Source organism: Pogoniulus pusillus, chromosome 12 (genome assembly GCF_015220805.1).
Source record: "Pogoniulus pusillus isolate bPogPus1 chromosome 12, bPogPus1.pri, whole genome shotgun sequence".
NCBI classification, from domain to species: domain Eukaryota; kingdom Metazoa; phylum Chordata; class Aves; order Piciformes; family Lybiidae; genus Pogoniulus; species Pogoniulus pusillus.
This window is the reverse complement of record NC_087275.1, coordinates 2,574,918-2,590,917: the sequence shown is the minus strand read 5'-3', so window position 1 is coordinate 2,590,917 and position 16,000 is coordinate 2,574,918. Positions and strand designations below refer to the sequence as shown.

At 52.7% G+C, this 16,000-nt stretch overlaps 1 protein-coding gene across 3 annotated transcripts in view; it reads right to left on the bottom strand.

Annotated features, from left to right (window-relative positions):
• IGSF3 (immunoglobulin superfamily member 3) overlaps positions 1 to 16,000 on the bottom strand; it is a 175,309-nt gene that overhangs the window by 152,271 nt on the left and 7,038 nt on the right. Inside the window, exon 1 of one of the 3 annotated variants that reach the window (XM_064152263.1) lies at positions 12,737 to 12,796. The exons of the other annotated variants lie outside the window; for them this stretch is intronic. The gene's annotated coding sequence lies outside the window, so the exon portion shown is untranslated. Of the gene's footprint in view, positions 1 to 12,736; positions 12,797 to 16,000 lie in introns of those variants that run through there. 3 annotated transcript variants of the gene reach the window in all.

Genomic DNA, 16,000 nt, shown 5'->3' with positions numbered 1-16,000 from the left:
ACCAGCTTCAGCAAGAGCAGACTTGCCCCTTGCAACAGGGCTGCAGCTTCACCTGAAGGGCTGAAGGAAAACACAGACCCCAGTTTCTAGACATACAGTGCTCATCTGGAGGTGCTCAAGGCAAGGTTGGATGAGGCCCGGAGCAACCTGTTCTAGTGGGAGGTGTCCCTGCCTATGTCGGGGGGTTGGAACTGGCTGATCTTTGAGGTCCCTTCCAACCTAAACCAGTCTGTGGGTGCACAACTTCCTCCTGATGTCCAAACTAAATCTCCCCTGCTCCAGTTTCAAACCATTGCCTCTCACCCTGTGTATGGCAGGGGCTCAGAACTAGATGACCTCTGAGGTCCCTTCCAACCCAAGCCATTCTATGAACTGTGGGTGCACAACTTCCTCCTGATGTCCAAACTAAATCTCCCCTGCTCCAGTTTCAAACCATTGCCTCTCACCCTGTGTATGGCAGGGGCTCAGAACTAGATGACCTCTGAGGTCCCTTCCAACCCAAGCCATTCTATGAACTGTGGGTGCACAACTTCCTCCTGATGTCCAAACTAAATCTCCCCTGCTCCAGTTTCAAACCATTGCCTCTCACCCTGCCTATGGCAGAGGCTCAGAACTAGGTGACCTCTGAGGTCCTTTCCAACCTAAACCATTCTATGATTCTGTGCTATCATCCCAAGCCCTTCTGCACAGTCCCTCCCCAGCCTTCCTGTGGGTTCCCTTCAGATACTGAAATGCAGCTCTAAGGTCTCCCTGGAGTCTTCTCTTCTCCAGGCTGAACAGCCTCAACTCTCTCAGCCTGTCCCCATAGCAGAGGTGCTGCAGCCTTCTGATCACCTTTATGGCCTCCTCTGGACTGGCTCCATCAGGTCCATGTCTTTCTTGTGTTGGGGGTCACAGAGCTGGACACAATAAACAGTGCACATTTAGAGCAAATTAATGCAAGGAGCTGAAATGCAACAGCATTTTGCACTGAACAACAACTACATATTTCTGGTCAGCTGAGCAAAGGAAGACGGGAGGGGTGTGTGAGTTAAAGCCTCTCTCTGCCAACACACCACACCAAGCATCCTGCTGCCTACAGTCCCTGATGAGCAGATGTATACATAAGTTCTGATCTTCAGACACTTAGCAGAGCCTAGTCCCCACTGATCAGGGAGTTAAGGAAAGGCTTACATAGCTATCAGGGAGGGAGGCTTTTTATTTATCTGATGTGAACATGCCCAAGTTATCAGGCTCTAGAGGAATTCAATTAATGAGAATAAAACTCTTGTTTGATGCAAGTCTGGGAAGGTGGGGGTTTTTTTCCTCTCCAAATAGCTGTGCCCCAGAGATTTTATACTGATTATAAGCCCCACCAGCAACTGGCTGATGCAAGCTGAATAGATACAGCAACCACACCAGACCCCCACACATGCTCCAGACCAGCTGGGGACCAACAGAGATAGAGAAGAACAGGGAGAAGAGAGGGAGAGTGAGGCAGAGCCAGGAAGATGGGAAGAGCAAGTCCAAAGAAGCTGCTGATGCCACTTCCCTCCTCAGTTTGTTGCAGTGGGCAGCAAGGGGCAAGGGTTGACACAGGCTACACTTAAACACCCCATCAGCACAGCTCCAAAAGTACCTGACCACAGCAGCCACAAAATCTTAGAAGCAAATCACTCTCAAGTCACTCTCTCCGTGAAGAACTTTCTCCTGGCCAACCTTAACATCCTGAAGCACAATCCTCCAAAGACCCAGTTCTGGGCTCCTCAATTCAAGAGAGATATTGAGGTGCTGGAAGGTGCCCAGAGAAGGGCAGCAAGGCTGGGGAGGGGCCTGGAGCAGAGCCCTGTGAGGAGAGGCTGAGGGAGCTGCGGGTGTGCAGCCTGCAGCAGAGGAGGCTCAGGGCAGAGCTCATTGCTGCCTGCAGCTGCCTGCAGGGAGGCTGTAGCCAGCTGGGGCTGGGCTCTGCTGCCAGGCAAGCAGCAGAACAAGGGGACACAGTCTGAAGCTGTGTCAGGGGAGGTCTAGGCTGGATGTTGTTAGGAAGTTGTTGTCAGAGAGAGTGATTGGCATTGGAATGGGCTGCCCAGGGAGGTGGTGGAGTTGCTGTGCCTGGGGGTGTTGAAGCCAAGCCTGGCTGGGGCACTTAGTGCCATGGTCTGGTTGATTGGCCAGGGCTGGGTGCTAGGTTGGGCTGGCTGAGCTTGGAGGTCTCTTCCAACATGGTTAAATCTATGATTCCATGCACATTACAAACCTCTGGCTGGTGGAAACCAAACAGGGTAGGAAACTCTTCCTACACTAATGCCTTTTTTACACGCTGCCATGAAGATAAGCACAGCTCCCAAGCAGCACTAGTCCTAGGAGAGCTACCCAATGTTTATTCAACACACATTTCACTAAACCCCTCATAGTTCTATCCAGCCAGGAGACCAAACAAACATCCCTGATTTCCTTTGACAGCTGCTAGCTACACTGATCTCACAAAAGCAACCAGAGGTGTCTGGCACCATTACACGCCAAAGAAAAGAGCAACCCCAACTGACTTACTAAACCCTTCCAACACAGCAAGAGCACCAGGGAAGAGACACAGGCTCAACCAGCCAGAAGCCATCAGCTGGTTAAGAGAGCACCAATTATACCTGGTGGCTGTAGACTCAGGAAAGCCACATAGGCTGGATGTTGTTAGGAAGTTGTTGTCAGAGAGAGTGATTGGCATTGGAATGGGCTGCCCAGGGAGGTGGTGGAGTCACTGTGCCTGGAGGTGTTGAAGCCAAGGCTGGCTGGGGCACTTAGTGCCATGGTCTGGTTGATTGGCCAGGGCTGGGTGCTAGGTTGGACTGGCTGAGCTTGGAGCTCTCTTCCAACCTGGTTGATTCTATGACTCTACAATAGGTGTTTCCAGTCTACTTATGCAGAAACCTCAGGAACTCTTCCTCCCCTTCCCTAAGGGAGATTCAAGACATTTGAGGTTTAACAGCTGCAACAAACAGTCTCCTCTTACAAGAGAAAATATTCAGCAACAAGATAACAAGAGACATAGGTACTGCAAGAGGATAAAAACATGGGAAAAAGCCTCTGGGGGTCTAAGCATTGCCCTAATGATTGCAGACTGCTCCTCTGAACAATCAGGACTTGAGTACGCAGCTCACATCTCTGCACGCAGATCAAACACGAATGGCAAGATGCAAATCTCGACGCCTCTAAGAGAGGTAATCTCAGCCATCACTTGTGAGCAACCTGCCAGCAATGCCACAGCCCCTGCAAGCACACAGAAACCAAAAGCAATCTGCAGATGCCCTTGATCTCACATTCATTCCCCAGTAGAGTACTGCGCTGAACCCAAGGAACGCTGCTTTTCCGTTTGGAGTAGGTGATACGGGAGAAGGGATGGAGAACATAGAGTGTAGGCTCCTAGTTAATGATTTAACTGTGTGAGCACTGATAGGAAGCATCATCAATCAGATAAACACAAAGCAGCTGGGTTAAGCCTCAGAGGGTCATGAAACACTCTCACGGAAAAGAATACTATAGTCAAAGACGACAGCGCTGGAGACTCCAGCCAAGAATGTGACCCACGACTGATGGCAGGGAGAGGAAAGGTACAGAGGTCAGACTGAGGAAGATGTCAGCCTTCCTCCCAAAGACCCAAAAGGCAATCAACAGCCAAGAATGTGACCCACAACTGATGTCAGGTTGGAAGAGACCTCCAAGCTCAGCCAGTCCAACCTAGCACCCAGCCCGGGCCAATCAACCAGACCATGGCACTAAGTGCCCCATCCAGGCTTGGCTTCAACACCTCCACCACCTCCCTGGGCAGCCCATTCCAATGCCAATCACTCTCTCTGACAACAACTTCCTAACAACATCCAGCCTAGACCTCCCCTGCCACAGCTTGAGACTGTGTCCCCTTGTTCTGTTGCTGGGTGCCTGGCAGAAGAGCCCAACCCCTACCTGGCTACAGTCTCCCTTCAGGTAGTTGTAGACAGCTAATAGAGACCCCAAAAGGCAACCACCAGCCAAGAATGTTACCCACAACTGATGCCAGGGAGATGAAAGGTAGAGAGGTCAGACTGAGGAAGATGTCAGCCTTCCTCCCAAAGACCCCAAAAGCTGAGCACCAGGGGGCAATGAGGATGCTGTGATGGTTTGGGTGTTCCCTGCTCCCCCACACTTTGGAAATCACCCAGACTAGACTCAGCAGCTCTGGAAATTGAATGAAGCTTATATTTACAGCTAGCACAATAGACAAGCAGAAGGGAGGCTGTAGCCAGGTGGGGTTGGGCTCTGCTGCCAGGCAAGCAGCAGAACAAGGGGGGACAGTATGCAGCTGTGGCAGGGAAGGTCTAGGCTGGATGTTAGGAGGAAGTTGTTGGCAGAGAGAGTGATTGGCATTGGAATGGGCTGCCCAGGGAGGTGGTGGAGTCTCTGTGCCTGCAGGTGTTGAAGCCAAGCCTGGCTGGGGCACTTAGTGCCATGGTCTGGTTGGTTGGCCAGGGCTGGGTGCTAGGTTGGGCTGGCTGAGCTTGGAGCTCTCTTCCAACCTGGCTGATTTAATGATTCTGTGTCACCCAGCACTGATCAAACACACCTTACCTGATCATGCTCTGTGTGCTGAGGTCTCCTTTCCTGTAAGTCATAGCTGAGGCACAGTCCTTACTACACTCGCAGTGGCAAGGAAACACATTCTCCATTCAAATGTGATTGCATGCATGGGAGATGGGTTAGAAAGAAACAATAACCAGAAAGGAAACAAGTGCCAACTATGCTCCTCTAAAATACTTCCAAGAGCATCATTTTCCTTATTTCACAGCTGAGAGGTAGAGCAATTCCACAAAGCTAACTCAAAAAAGTCAGCAGATTCTCCCTGCACAGGAGAAGAGAGGGCAGATGCTAAACCCATTGTGCAGACAGCAAAGTGTCATCAGAGCAAAAGAAGGTAAAAATAGCTAAGTTATCTGTAAGATGACTAAGCAAATGGATTCTCAAAGAGATGCTTTCAGCTACGAGACCCTTTTCTTAGAGCTGCAATACATCTGTTCAGATTGGTTAATTTCTCAGAGCTTTCTTCTGAGGATTTATTTTTGGCCTCCTGCTAGCACACTTCCCCAGAAGCCTCGCTTCACCCTACCCACACTCAAGACTCTCTCTCACACACACACGGAGAGTGATTTAGAAACTGATGCTGATCACCCCCAGCGAGTACAGAGAAGCTCCACTGCAGCACTTTCAGGACAGCACAGGTGCACTTCTTCAGAGAGAATGGGCTGGGCTGGAAGGGACCTGTAAAGGTCATGGGATCACAGGATGTGAGGGGCTGGAAGGGACCCAAGGAGATCATCCAGTCCAACCCCCCTGCCAGAGCAGGACCACACAATCTAGTTCAGGTCACAGAGGAACACATCCAGACAGGCCTGGAAAGGCTCCAGAGAAGGAGACTCCACAACCTCTCTGGGCAGCCTGTGCCAGGGCTCTGGGACCCTCACAGTAAGAAAGTTCCCCTTGTGTTGAGCTGGAACCTCCTGTGCTGCAGCTTACACCCATTGCTGCTTGTGCTATCCCAGGCAGCAGTGAGCAGAGCCTGTCCTCCCCTCCTGGCAGCCTTCAGATACTTATAAACATTTATCACATCCCCTCTCAGTCTTCTCTTCTCCAGACTAAGCAGCCCCAGGGCCCTCAGCCTCTCCTCATCAGCCATGCCCTCCAGTCCCCTCATCATCCTCACAGCCCTCCACTGGACCCTCTCCAGCAGATCCCTGTCCCTCTGCAACTGGGGAGCCCAAAATTGAACACAGTACTCAACATGAGGTCTCAGCAGGGCAGAGCAGAGGGGCAGGAGAACCTCCCTTGCTCTGCTGGACACACTCCTCCTAATACAGCCCAGGATCCCATTGGCCTTCTTGGCCACAAGGGCACATTGCTGTGCCATGGATGTTCTCCACCAGCACCCCCAGGTCCCTCTCCACAGGGCTGCTCTCCAGCAGTCACCTCCCAGCCTGTACTGCTGCAGTTTATCATCCCTCCCCAGGTGCAGGACTCTGCACTTGTCCTTGTTGAACCTCATCTGGTTCCTCTGTGCCCAGCTCTCAGTCTGCCCAGGGCTCTCTGGATGGCAGCACAGCCTGCAGCTGTCTCAGCCAAGCCTCCCAGCTTGGTGTCATCAGCAGACTTGCTGAGCAGACTCTGTCTGTCTGTGCCCTCATCCATGTCATTGATGAAGATGCTGAACAGGACTGGCCCCAGCACTGATCCCTGGGGGACACCACTGGTCCCAGCTCTCCAGCTGTCATCTAGTCCAACTCCCTCTGCAGTAATTAGGGGCATCCTCCACTAGACCAGGTTGTGCAGAGTCCTGTCAAGCCTCACCTTGAGTGTCCCAAGGGATGGGGCCATAACCACCTCCCTGGACAACCTGTTCCAGTGTTCCATTGCATCCATCCATTCATTGAAAAACTGGCTTCCTGCTGTTGTAATTCCACCCTCATTTTGACCCCTTCCTCATCACCTCCCATCTATCTCAGAGGTCTTCATGGCTTCCCTGGCATCTTCCAGGACTGATGAGCCCTCCTTTCTCACGTGAACCTTGCACTGACCATTTCTGCAGGTGAGACACAGCCCATTTCTTTTCCAGGCCACTGCCAATGCCCAGAGGAAGAAGCAAGATGCTGTCACCTCAGCAACAGCAGCCATCAGAAGAAATGAGAGCAGCAGAGTCAGGTACTGCTCCTGCAGCCAGGCTGGCAGTCACAGTCTCCATCATCTCTCCCTCCTATATGTCCTGCCTGCTTAGACTGATGGCCTCAACTGTGGCCATGCTCCTCTGTGCATCTCCTTCTTCCACCAACGCTCAAATGTCTCCATGAAGAAAGTTACCTTGTACTCAGACTACAGCTCTTTAGGGACATAACTGGCCTCCATAGAATCAGCCAGGTTGGAAGAGAGCTCCAGGCTCAGCCAGCCCAACCTAGCACCCAGCCCTGCCCAATCAACCAGACCATGGCACTAAGTGCCCCAGCCAGGCTTGGCTTCAACACCTCCAGGCACACAGACTCCACCACCTCCCTGGGCAGCCCATTCCAATGCCAATCACTCTCTCTGACAACAACTTCCTCCTCACATCAAACCTAGACCTGCCCTGACAGCTTCAGACTCTGTCCCCTTCTTCTCTTGCTGCTTGCCTGGCAGAAGAGCCCAACCCCACCTGGCTACAGCCTCCCTGCAGGTAGCTGCAAACAGCAATGAGCTCTGCCCTGAGCCTCCTCTGCTGCAGGCTGCACACCCCCAGCTCCCTCAGCCTCTCCTCACAGGGCTCTGCTCCAGGCCCCTTCCCAGCTTTGTTGCCCTTCTCTGGACATGTAGCTGCAATCACTACAGTCTACATCTCTGAAGTCACAGCAGTAGTTGGTGCCTGGGCAAGCCTCTCAAGTCATCCTTCTGCCACGCCAAAGACCTGTGTGTGGCTCCTCTCCAGTTCATTCTGGTTGGGTGCCCACTACCATCCCAAAGAGCCAACTCATACCTGCAGCAGCCTTCCTTCTCCAGGAGCACAAAGCTCTAATCATAGAGTCAATCAGGTGGGAAGAGACCTCCAAGCTCATCCAGCCCAACCTATCACCCAGCCCTGTCCAATCAACTAGACCATGGTACTGTGTGCCCCATCCAGGCTTGGCTTGAAGGCTGCCCTTTCCACAAAGTGGTTTTCCAGGGCTCCAACCCACTACATTGGGATTATCAGGATGCTTTTAGTAGTGTATCCTCATGGATCTGCTAAACACAGCTATTAGCTATCTGACACACAGTGAATCTCTCCTCCTGTTCACCCCTCTCATCCCTACATCCTCCCCCAAAACAAGAGAACCAAGACGTGATCAGACCAAACTACACAGCTCTGCAACCATGGGCAAAAGCAAAAGGCTCCCTGGCCTACCCTACACCACCTCCTACAGCTCAAGCAAGTCTCAGATGGCTCTCCCCAACCTCTCTGCCACCCTATGTTTGCTGCCACCCCCCACGAAGCCTGGAGGGAATAAAATGATGCCCAGGACTAGGGCAGGGCACAACTACTGAGAGCTGCTGCACTGCCCTTCCTTTGCATGGCAGTCACAGCACAGCGAGAGTCACAGAATCATAGAATCAAGCAGGTTGGAAGAGAGCTCCAAGCTCAGCCAGCCCAACCTAGCACCCAGCCCTGCCCAACCAACCAGACCATGGCACTAAGTGCCCCAGCCAGTCTGTTCTTGAACACCTCAAGGGAGAGCGACTCCACCACCTCCCTGGGCAGCCCATTCCAATGCCAATCACTCTCTCTGACAACAACTTCCTAACAACATCCAGCCTAGACCTCCCCTGGCACAACTTGAGACTGAGTCCCCTTCTTCTGTTGCTGCTTGCCTGGCAGCAGAGCCCAACCCCACCTGGCTACAGCCTCCCTGCAGGCAGCTGCAGACAGCAATGAGCTCTGCCCTGAGCCTCCTCTGCTGCAGGCTGCACACCCCCAGCTCCCTCAGCCTCTCCTCACAGGGCTCTGCTCCAGGCCCCTCCCCAGCCTTGCTGCCCTGCTCCAAACACCTTCCAGCACCTCAACATCTCTCTTGAATTGAGGAGCCCAGAACTGGACACAGCACTCAAGGGGTGGCCTGAGCAGTGCTGAGCACAGGGGCACAAGAACCTCCCTTGTCCTGCTGCCCACACTGCTCCTGAGCCAGCCCAGGATGCCATAGGCTCTCTTGGCCACCCAGCCAAAGCAAGCGGACAGCAGACTCATATGCATAGCAACTGGCACTCTCCATCCCTCACTTTTGCAAAGTTATTGCATTTAAAAGATAATTGGGATGCTCTCCCATGACTTGGCCCACAAAGGCTGAGGAAGCTGCAGAGGAAGCAAGATTTTGGGCTCAGCTCTCACTGCTTCAGCAGCAGAAGTTCTTCCAAGCACGTGAGAGAGCTCTCACTCTGGAGGAGAAAGGAGTTAAGCTAAAGCTGTTTAGGTTGTAACAGTGAAAGCAATGGCACTGAAAAATGCCTTAAATCCTAGGATCATAGAACTGATTCAGTTGGAAATGACCTCTGAGTTGATTGAGTCCAAGCTTCAGATCACTGAGCAGATCGTTGGAGGTTCTCCTCTGCCTCTATTCTGCCCTGCTGAGACCTCATTTTGAGTACTGTGTTCAGTTTTGGGCTCCCCAATTTAAGTGGGACAGGGATCTGCTGCAGAGGCTCCAGCAGAAGGCTGTGAGGATGATGAGGGGACTGGAGGGCACTGGCTGATGAGGAGAGGCTGAGGGCCCTGGGGCTGCTTAGTCTGGAGAAGAGAAGCCTGAGAGGGGATTGGATAAATGTTTATAAGTATCTGAGGGCTGCCAGGAGGGGGGGACAGGCTCTGCTCACTGCTGCCTGGGATAGCACAAGCAGCAATGGGTGTAAGCTGCAGCACAGGAGGTTCCAGCTCAGCACAAGGGGGAACTTCTTGACTGTAAGGGTCCCAGAGCCCTGGCACAGGCTGCCCAGAGAGGTTGTGGAGTCTCCTTCTCTGGAGCCTTCCAGGCCTGTCTGGATGTGTTCCTGCATGAGCTGAGCTAGATTGTGTGGTGCTGCTGTGAGAGGGGGGTTGGACTCGATGATCTATGCAGGTCCCTTCCATCCCCTAACATCCTGTGAGCCTGTACAGCTGCAGAGGGACTGTGCAGGCACAAGTGGAAAAATCAAGAGGAGTGGCTGGGGTGTAAAAGAGCAGAAGATACCAGGAAAGAAGAGAACAAAATTAGGCATCTCAGGCAACACTTAAGCACAGGCAAGAATGCAGATGGAGATCCTTTATATTCCAGGCAGAACAACGACCCAGTATATGAGAGGCCACCTCTGAACACCTCTCTCCAAGGAGGGTGGGAGGTGGGGAGAAAGAGGCAGGAGGATGCGAGATGAGAAAGAGGAAGGTGTTTCAATATCTACAATGAAGCCAAGTAAGTTGATTTACACCTTGATTTACACCTACCTTGCAGCCGTCCAGACTCTGGACAACCTCTGCCCTTCCACAGCACAAGCTCCCAAGGCTGAACTCTGATCCTTGCTTGCAGGCAGGGCAGCTTCAGCTGATCTCTTACATCTGCCTTATTTACAGCAGACAGGAGCAAGTGCTTGGCAACTTAAAGCATTTGGCAGCTACAGGCTCTGGATTAGATTTGACTGCTGACCAGCCCATGGCATGGCACTGATTAGAGCTAACAGTTCCTGAGGTGCCAGTGACCCATAGATTAACTGTGCTGCTCTAACACTTACAGCTGGAATGAACAGCAGCAGCTCCCAGAGACAGTCACATAGGCTACACTCCACGAGTGTAATGAGGTGGCAAGGAGAGGCTGGTTCCATTCACACAGGGTAAGCAAGAGCTTGTGCAGGTAACTAACATCATAGAGCCCAAAGTGAAAATCAATTTTCCTCTGTTCCTGACACAAAGAGTGAAATCAATGAGGCCATAACAATCTTTTCCACACCACAGTCCCAACATGCATAAGAAGAAAGCAGCCTGCTCGCTTACCCACAGCAAGCAAAACCTCAGCTCTAACGTTGCACTGTTCCTCCAGAACAGTCCCAGGACACCTTTTAAGCCACTCTCTGTACTTCAGGGAGCCAGGAGCACAGACAGAGTGACTTGCCTACAATTACACCCCAAGTCAGAAGGAAGCACTGGAATCTGCATGCTGTGACTCCTGCTGTAGATGCCTGATAACGCTGCAGGCATAAAGGTCAAAGCCTTCAGCAGGAGCTCTTAAGATATTGTCTGCAGGACACAGTCAACAGAAAGCTGGGAGATGAAGTGATGCAGGCCAATTTCTCTTGGTGTCCATGGACTTCATTGCAAAGAACCTTAGCACCTGGCAGGGCAGCTAAGCAATCATCCCCTGCCAGACAGAGCAAACATCTCTCCTCTGTAATAGGATTAGATAGCAGAGTAGGAAGACAGGGCACAGGAACCTCCAGGGGAGAAAAGCTTGACACTGTATTCAGGAGGCAGAGAAAACGTAGACTAGAACCATAGATTCAGCCAGGGTTGGAAGGGACCACAAGGATCAGCCAGTTCCAGCCCCCCTGCCATGGCCAGGGACACCCTACCCTAGAGCAGGCTGCACACAGCCTCAGCCAGCCTGGCCTCAAACACCTCCAGCCATGGGGCCTCAACCACCTCCCTGGGCAACCCATTCCAGCCTCTCACCACTCTCCTGCTCAACAACTTCCTCCTCACCTCCAGCCTCACTCTCCCCACCTCCACCTTTGCTCCATTCCCCCCTAGTCCTGGCACTTCCTGAAAGCCTCAAAAGTCCCTCCCCAGCTTTTTTGTAGCCCCCTTCAGATCCTGGAAGGCCACAAGAAGGTCACCTGGGAGCCTCCTCTGCTCCAGCCTGCACAGCCCCAACTCTTTCAGTCTGTGCTCACAGCAGAGCTGCTGCAGCCTCTGAGCATCCTCCTGGCCCTGCTCTGGACACACTCCAGCATCTCCACAGCCCTCTTGTAATGGGGGCTCCAGACCTGGATGCAGTACTGGAAGCAGAGGACCAAGAACTGCCATGAGAAGAGGGAGAAGGAAGCAGTGAGGCAGGGAGATGGAATTACATAGTGAGGGGGGCAGAGTACTTTGCAAGCACACCAGAGAAAAACGCATTCAGGTAATTGCTTAGGAGAGAATAAATATTAGTGAGTACTATAATTACCTCAAACACTTCACAAAGCAGCAAGAAGAAACACCACCAGAAGCAGGGCTGGCACACGTGCTTGTCAGGGGCTCCTATTTCAAGCTAGCAAAAAGGAACCAAGAAAGCCTGAAATTATCAGCCTGGGTGTCAGCTTGGCAGCCTGCCACAGGCCTTTGGCTAGATCCTAGGTACTGGATAACTTGAGTTAATAAGTGCCAGATTTCAGCAGTACAGACTTTCAGAGTGAAAAGCTTCTGGACAACCTGGAGCTATGAGCACCTGCTCGATCTTGTGCTCTTACCCAAGCTCTAGCTCCACTTTCAGAGGGATTTGAAAGAACCTGGGCAGATTCTGACATCCCTGGTGGGGTGCTGCTGGACCAGAAGCTCAACAGGAGCCAGCAGTGTGCACTTGCAGCCCAGAAAGCCAAGCAGAGCCTGGGCTGCAGCAGCAGAAGTGTGGCCAGCAGGGCCAGGGAGGGGATTCTCCCCCTCTGCTCTGCTGAGACCCCACCTGGAGTCCTGCATCCAGTTCTGGAGCCCCCATTGCAAGAGGGCTGTGGAGATGCTGGAGTGTGTCCAGGGCAGGGCCAGGAGGATGCTCAGAGGCTGCAGCAGCTCTGCTGTGAGCACAGACTGAAAGAGTTGGGGCTGTGCAGGCTGGAGCAGAGGAGGCTCCCAGGTGAGCTTCCTGTGGCCTTCCAGCATCTGAAGGGGGCTACAAAAAAGCTGGGGAGGGACTTTTTAGACTCTCAGGGAGTGCCAGGAGTGGGGGGAATGGAGCAAAGCTGGAGATGGGGAGAGTGAGGCTGGAGGTGAGGAGGAAGTTGTTGAGCAGGAGAGTGGCGAGAGGCTGGAATGGGTTGCCCAGGGAGGTGGTTGAGGCCCCATGGCTGGAGGTGTTTGAGGCCAGGCTGGCTGAGGCTGTGTGCAGCCTGCTCTAGGGTAGGGTGTCCCTGGGCATGGCAGGGGGGTTGGAACTGGCTGAATCTTGTGCTCCCTTCCAACTCTGACTGATTCTATCCTATGACAGTAAATGGGGATAAAGATTAATTCAAGAAGTCAAAATACCAAATTATCTAAGCAGCCAAATCTGGACAGCCACACTGCAATCAGAGATCAGAGCCCTTCTTTCCCTGTGAGGCAAACAAAAACATTTTATCTGGGAGAGGGACAGGACTCAGTATCTCATCTTCAAGCATCCATTTCACACAGCAGACCGAGTCAGCACCGAGCTCCTCTCAAACACAGAGCAGCCATTCAGCATCACAGAAGCCACAGAAAAATGCAGCTAGCTCACCCTGTGCTCCCAGCTCCCTTTCAGAAGCTTGGTAACTTGCACATGAAACCCCAAACCCATCAGTGTAAGAGCATGCCTCAGGCAGAGATCAAAACTGCAGTGGAGGGAGGAAAACAACCACCAAGAGAGGAAATTAATAACCCCCCCACAAAGCCAGCCCAGGTGCATCACCAGTTCCCTGCTATTCCCCTCCAGAGGGGGAATGCATCTGCTGGGAAGCAAAACTATCTGCTGCTGTGTGAGCAGCAGGGCAACACCAGGCTGGATGCACCAACTCCAGACTCCACTGCTCAAAGCAAAACTTAGCAGTGACACAACAGCTGCACACCAAAATCGCCTCCAACCCTGCTAGATCCTCAGGAGCTCTTTTGCAAGGGCCACAGAAACTAAACCTGTGTTAGTGCAGTGCTTGACAAGCCTAATGGCTGCGTAGCTGCCTCAAGTGATGCTCTGCAGCACAAGCTCTGGGTCCTGGTGGTTTCTGCTATGCCAGTGAGGTCAGTTTTGTGGCCAGAAACCGCACAGGAATCTCCTTATTCCTGCACTTCAGGAGGAATTAGCCACATCTTAGCCCTTCCTGCCCAGCAAGCATTGCAGCTGCCAAGATCAGAAGAGACAGGAGAAGTGCTAGATGATTTTTTGAGTCTCAGTTAGAATCAATAGCTTGATAGGAAAGAAGTCAGCCAAGAGGAGTGGTAAGCACACAGCACAGGAACAAGAGAACAAGTAATGATGCATTCTCACTGGCTCCACTTTCATACTCTGGAATCTTTGCCACTTCAAAAGCTATGGGTGTGGTGGAAGGCTCAGCTCTTGGTAAGATCCATCCTTCAGAACCTGTTCTCATCTATATTTCTGATCAGTTAGATTCTTCACCTTCCTTCTGCTAGTGACCTCCCTTAGCTTAACTCTTCCCCGCTTCATGGTGAGCCACCTCACTGGAGCACCTCTCCTATGAGGACAGACTAAAAGAGTAGAGGATGTTCAGTCTGGAGAAGAGGAGGCTCCCAGGTGACCTTCTTGTGGCCTGCCAGGATCTGAAGGGGGCTACAAAAAAGCTGGGGAGGGACTTTTAAGGCTGTCAGGTTGTGGCAGGAGTGGGGGGAATGGAGCAAAGCTGGAGGTGGGGAGAGTGAGGCTGGAGGTAAGGAGGAAGTTGTTGAGCAGGAGAGTGGTGAGAGGCTGGCAGGGGTTGCCCAGGGAGGTAGTTGAGGTCCCATGGCTGGAGGTGTTTGAGGCCAGGTTGGATGAGGCTCTGACCAGGCTGATCTAGGGTAGGATGTCCTTGCCCATGGCAGGGGAGGTGGAACTAGATGATCCTTCTGGTCCCTTCCAACCCTGCCTGGTTCTATGATTCTATGGACAATCACTCTACAAAAGCATGAACTGGACCTGGAAGCAGCAGAGAACCACCAGCTGCAGAGTAAAGTACAAAGAAGGAGCCACAGGACAGCACAGGCAGTGGCTGCAGCCAGAGACTGCAAACTGAAGACTATGAAGGCTAGAGCAGGCAGCCTCTGTCAGAGGCCAGCAAAAGAGAGTGACTGCAGTCCAACACTGGCCTCACCTCATTTGGCAGGGCTGGGCAACTGCACACATACCCCAGACCCATGGTCCTGACAGCCTGGTGCATGAATAGCAAACCAGGGCAACCCAGCCAAATGAATGCACTGTGCCTTCCAGACACCTGCCTCCCAAAGCCCTTCCCTCAGCCCCCCACAAGTGACTGCAGGACCATGTGAAAAGCTGGACTGGGCTGAAGCCAGCCCAGATCCCTGATCCTTCTGTGCATTTGCTGGATTTGCCAAGTTAGTGTTCAGATCAAGCAAGTGCCTCCAAACAGCTCCTCGTGTGAGCAGCCAGTGTCAGGCAGGAACCAGCCTGGAACAGCTCCTTTTGTGAGGAGCCCTCCTTTCTAATATTGTGCAAGGGCTGTGCAGCAACAGTGCAGGTCCTGAGTGTCAAAGCCTCTCCCTTTCTGAGAAAAGCTCCCCGTGGCTCAGCTGAGATGGTCTAGTTCTGTGCCTGTGTTCAATTACTTACTGAGATGTGACTTTGGCACAGGTCAGACAGCCAAGATTGCCTCCTGTCTCCTTGTTGCTTGCTAAACCTCCTAATGGCAAGAATCTAACATACTTCCCTGGAAATGTGTTCTTGGTACCCTGATGGAAACAGGGAGAGCAACAGGTTAGAGCTGGAAACAACATACACACAGACAGGGTTCTGCACTTTGGCCACAACAACCCCCAGCAGCACTACAGGCTGCAGACAGAGTGGCTGAGAGCAGCCAGGCAGAGAGGGAGCTGGGGGTGCTGGGAGAGAGCAGCTGAAGATGAGGCAGCAGTGCCCAGGTGGGCAGCAGAGCCTATGGCATCCTGGGCTGGCTCAGGAGCAGTGTGGGCAGCAGGACAAGGGAGGTTCTTCTGCCCCTGGGCTCAGCACTGCTCAGGCCACACCCTGAGTGCTGTGTCCAGTTCTGGGCTCATCAATTCCAGAGAGATGTTGAGGTGCTGGAAGGTGTCCAGAGAAGGGCAGCAAGGCTGGGGAGGGGCCTGGAGCAGAGCCCTGTGAGAAGAGGCTGAGGGAGCTGGGGGTGTGCAGGCTGCAGCAGAGGAGGCTCAGGGCAGAGCTCATTGCTGTCTGCAGCTGCCTGCAGGGAGGCTGTAGCCAGGTGGGGTTGGTCACTTTCTTTTGCCAGACAAGCAGCAACAGAACAAGGGGACACAGTCTGCAGCTGTGCCAGGGCAGGTCTAGGCTGGATGTTGTTAGGAAGTTGTTGTCAGAGAGAGTGATTGGCATTGGAATGGGCTGCCCAGGGAGGTGGTGGAGTTGCTGTTCCATGGAGGTGTTGAAGCCAAGCCTGGCTGGGGCACTTAGTGCCATGGTCTGGTTCATTGGCCAGGGCTGGGTGCGTGGTTGGGCTGGCTGAGTTTGGGGGTCTCTTCCAACCTGGTTGATTCTGTGATTCTATGACATCCTAGCCTCACTGAAAGCAGCTGAGGGCCCAATTTCTTTGCCTTGCAATTTGATTAAAC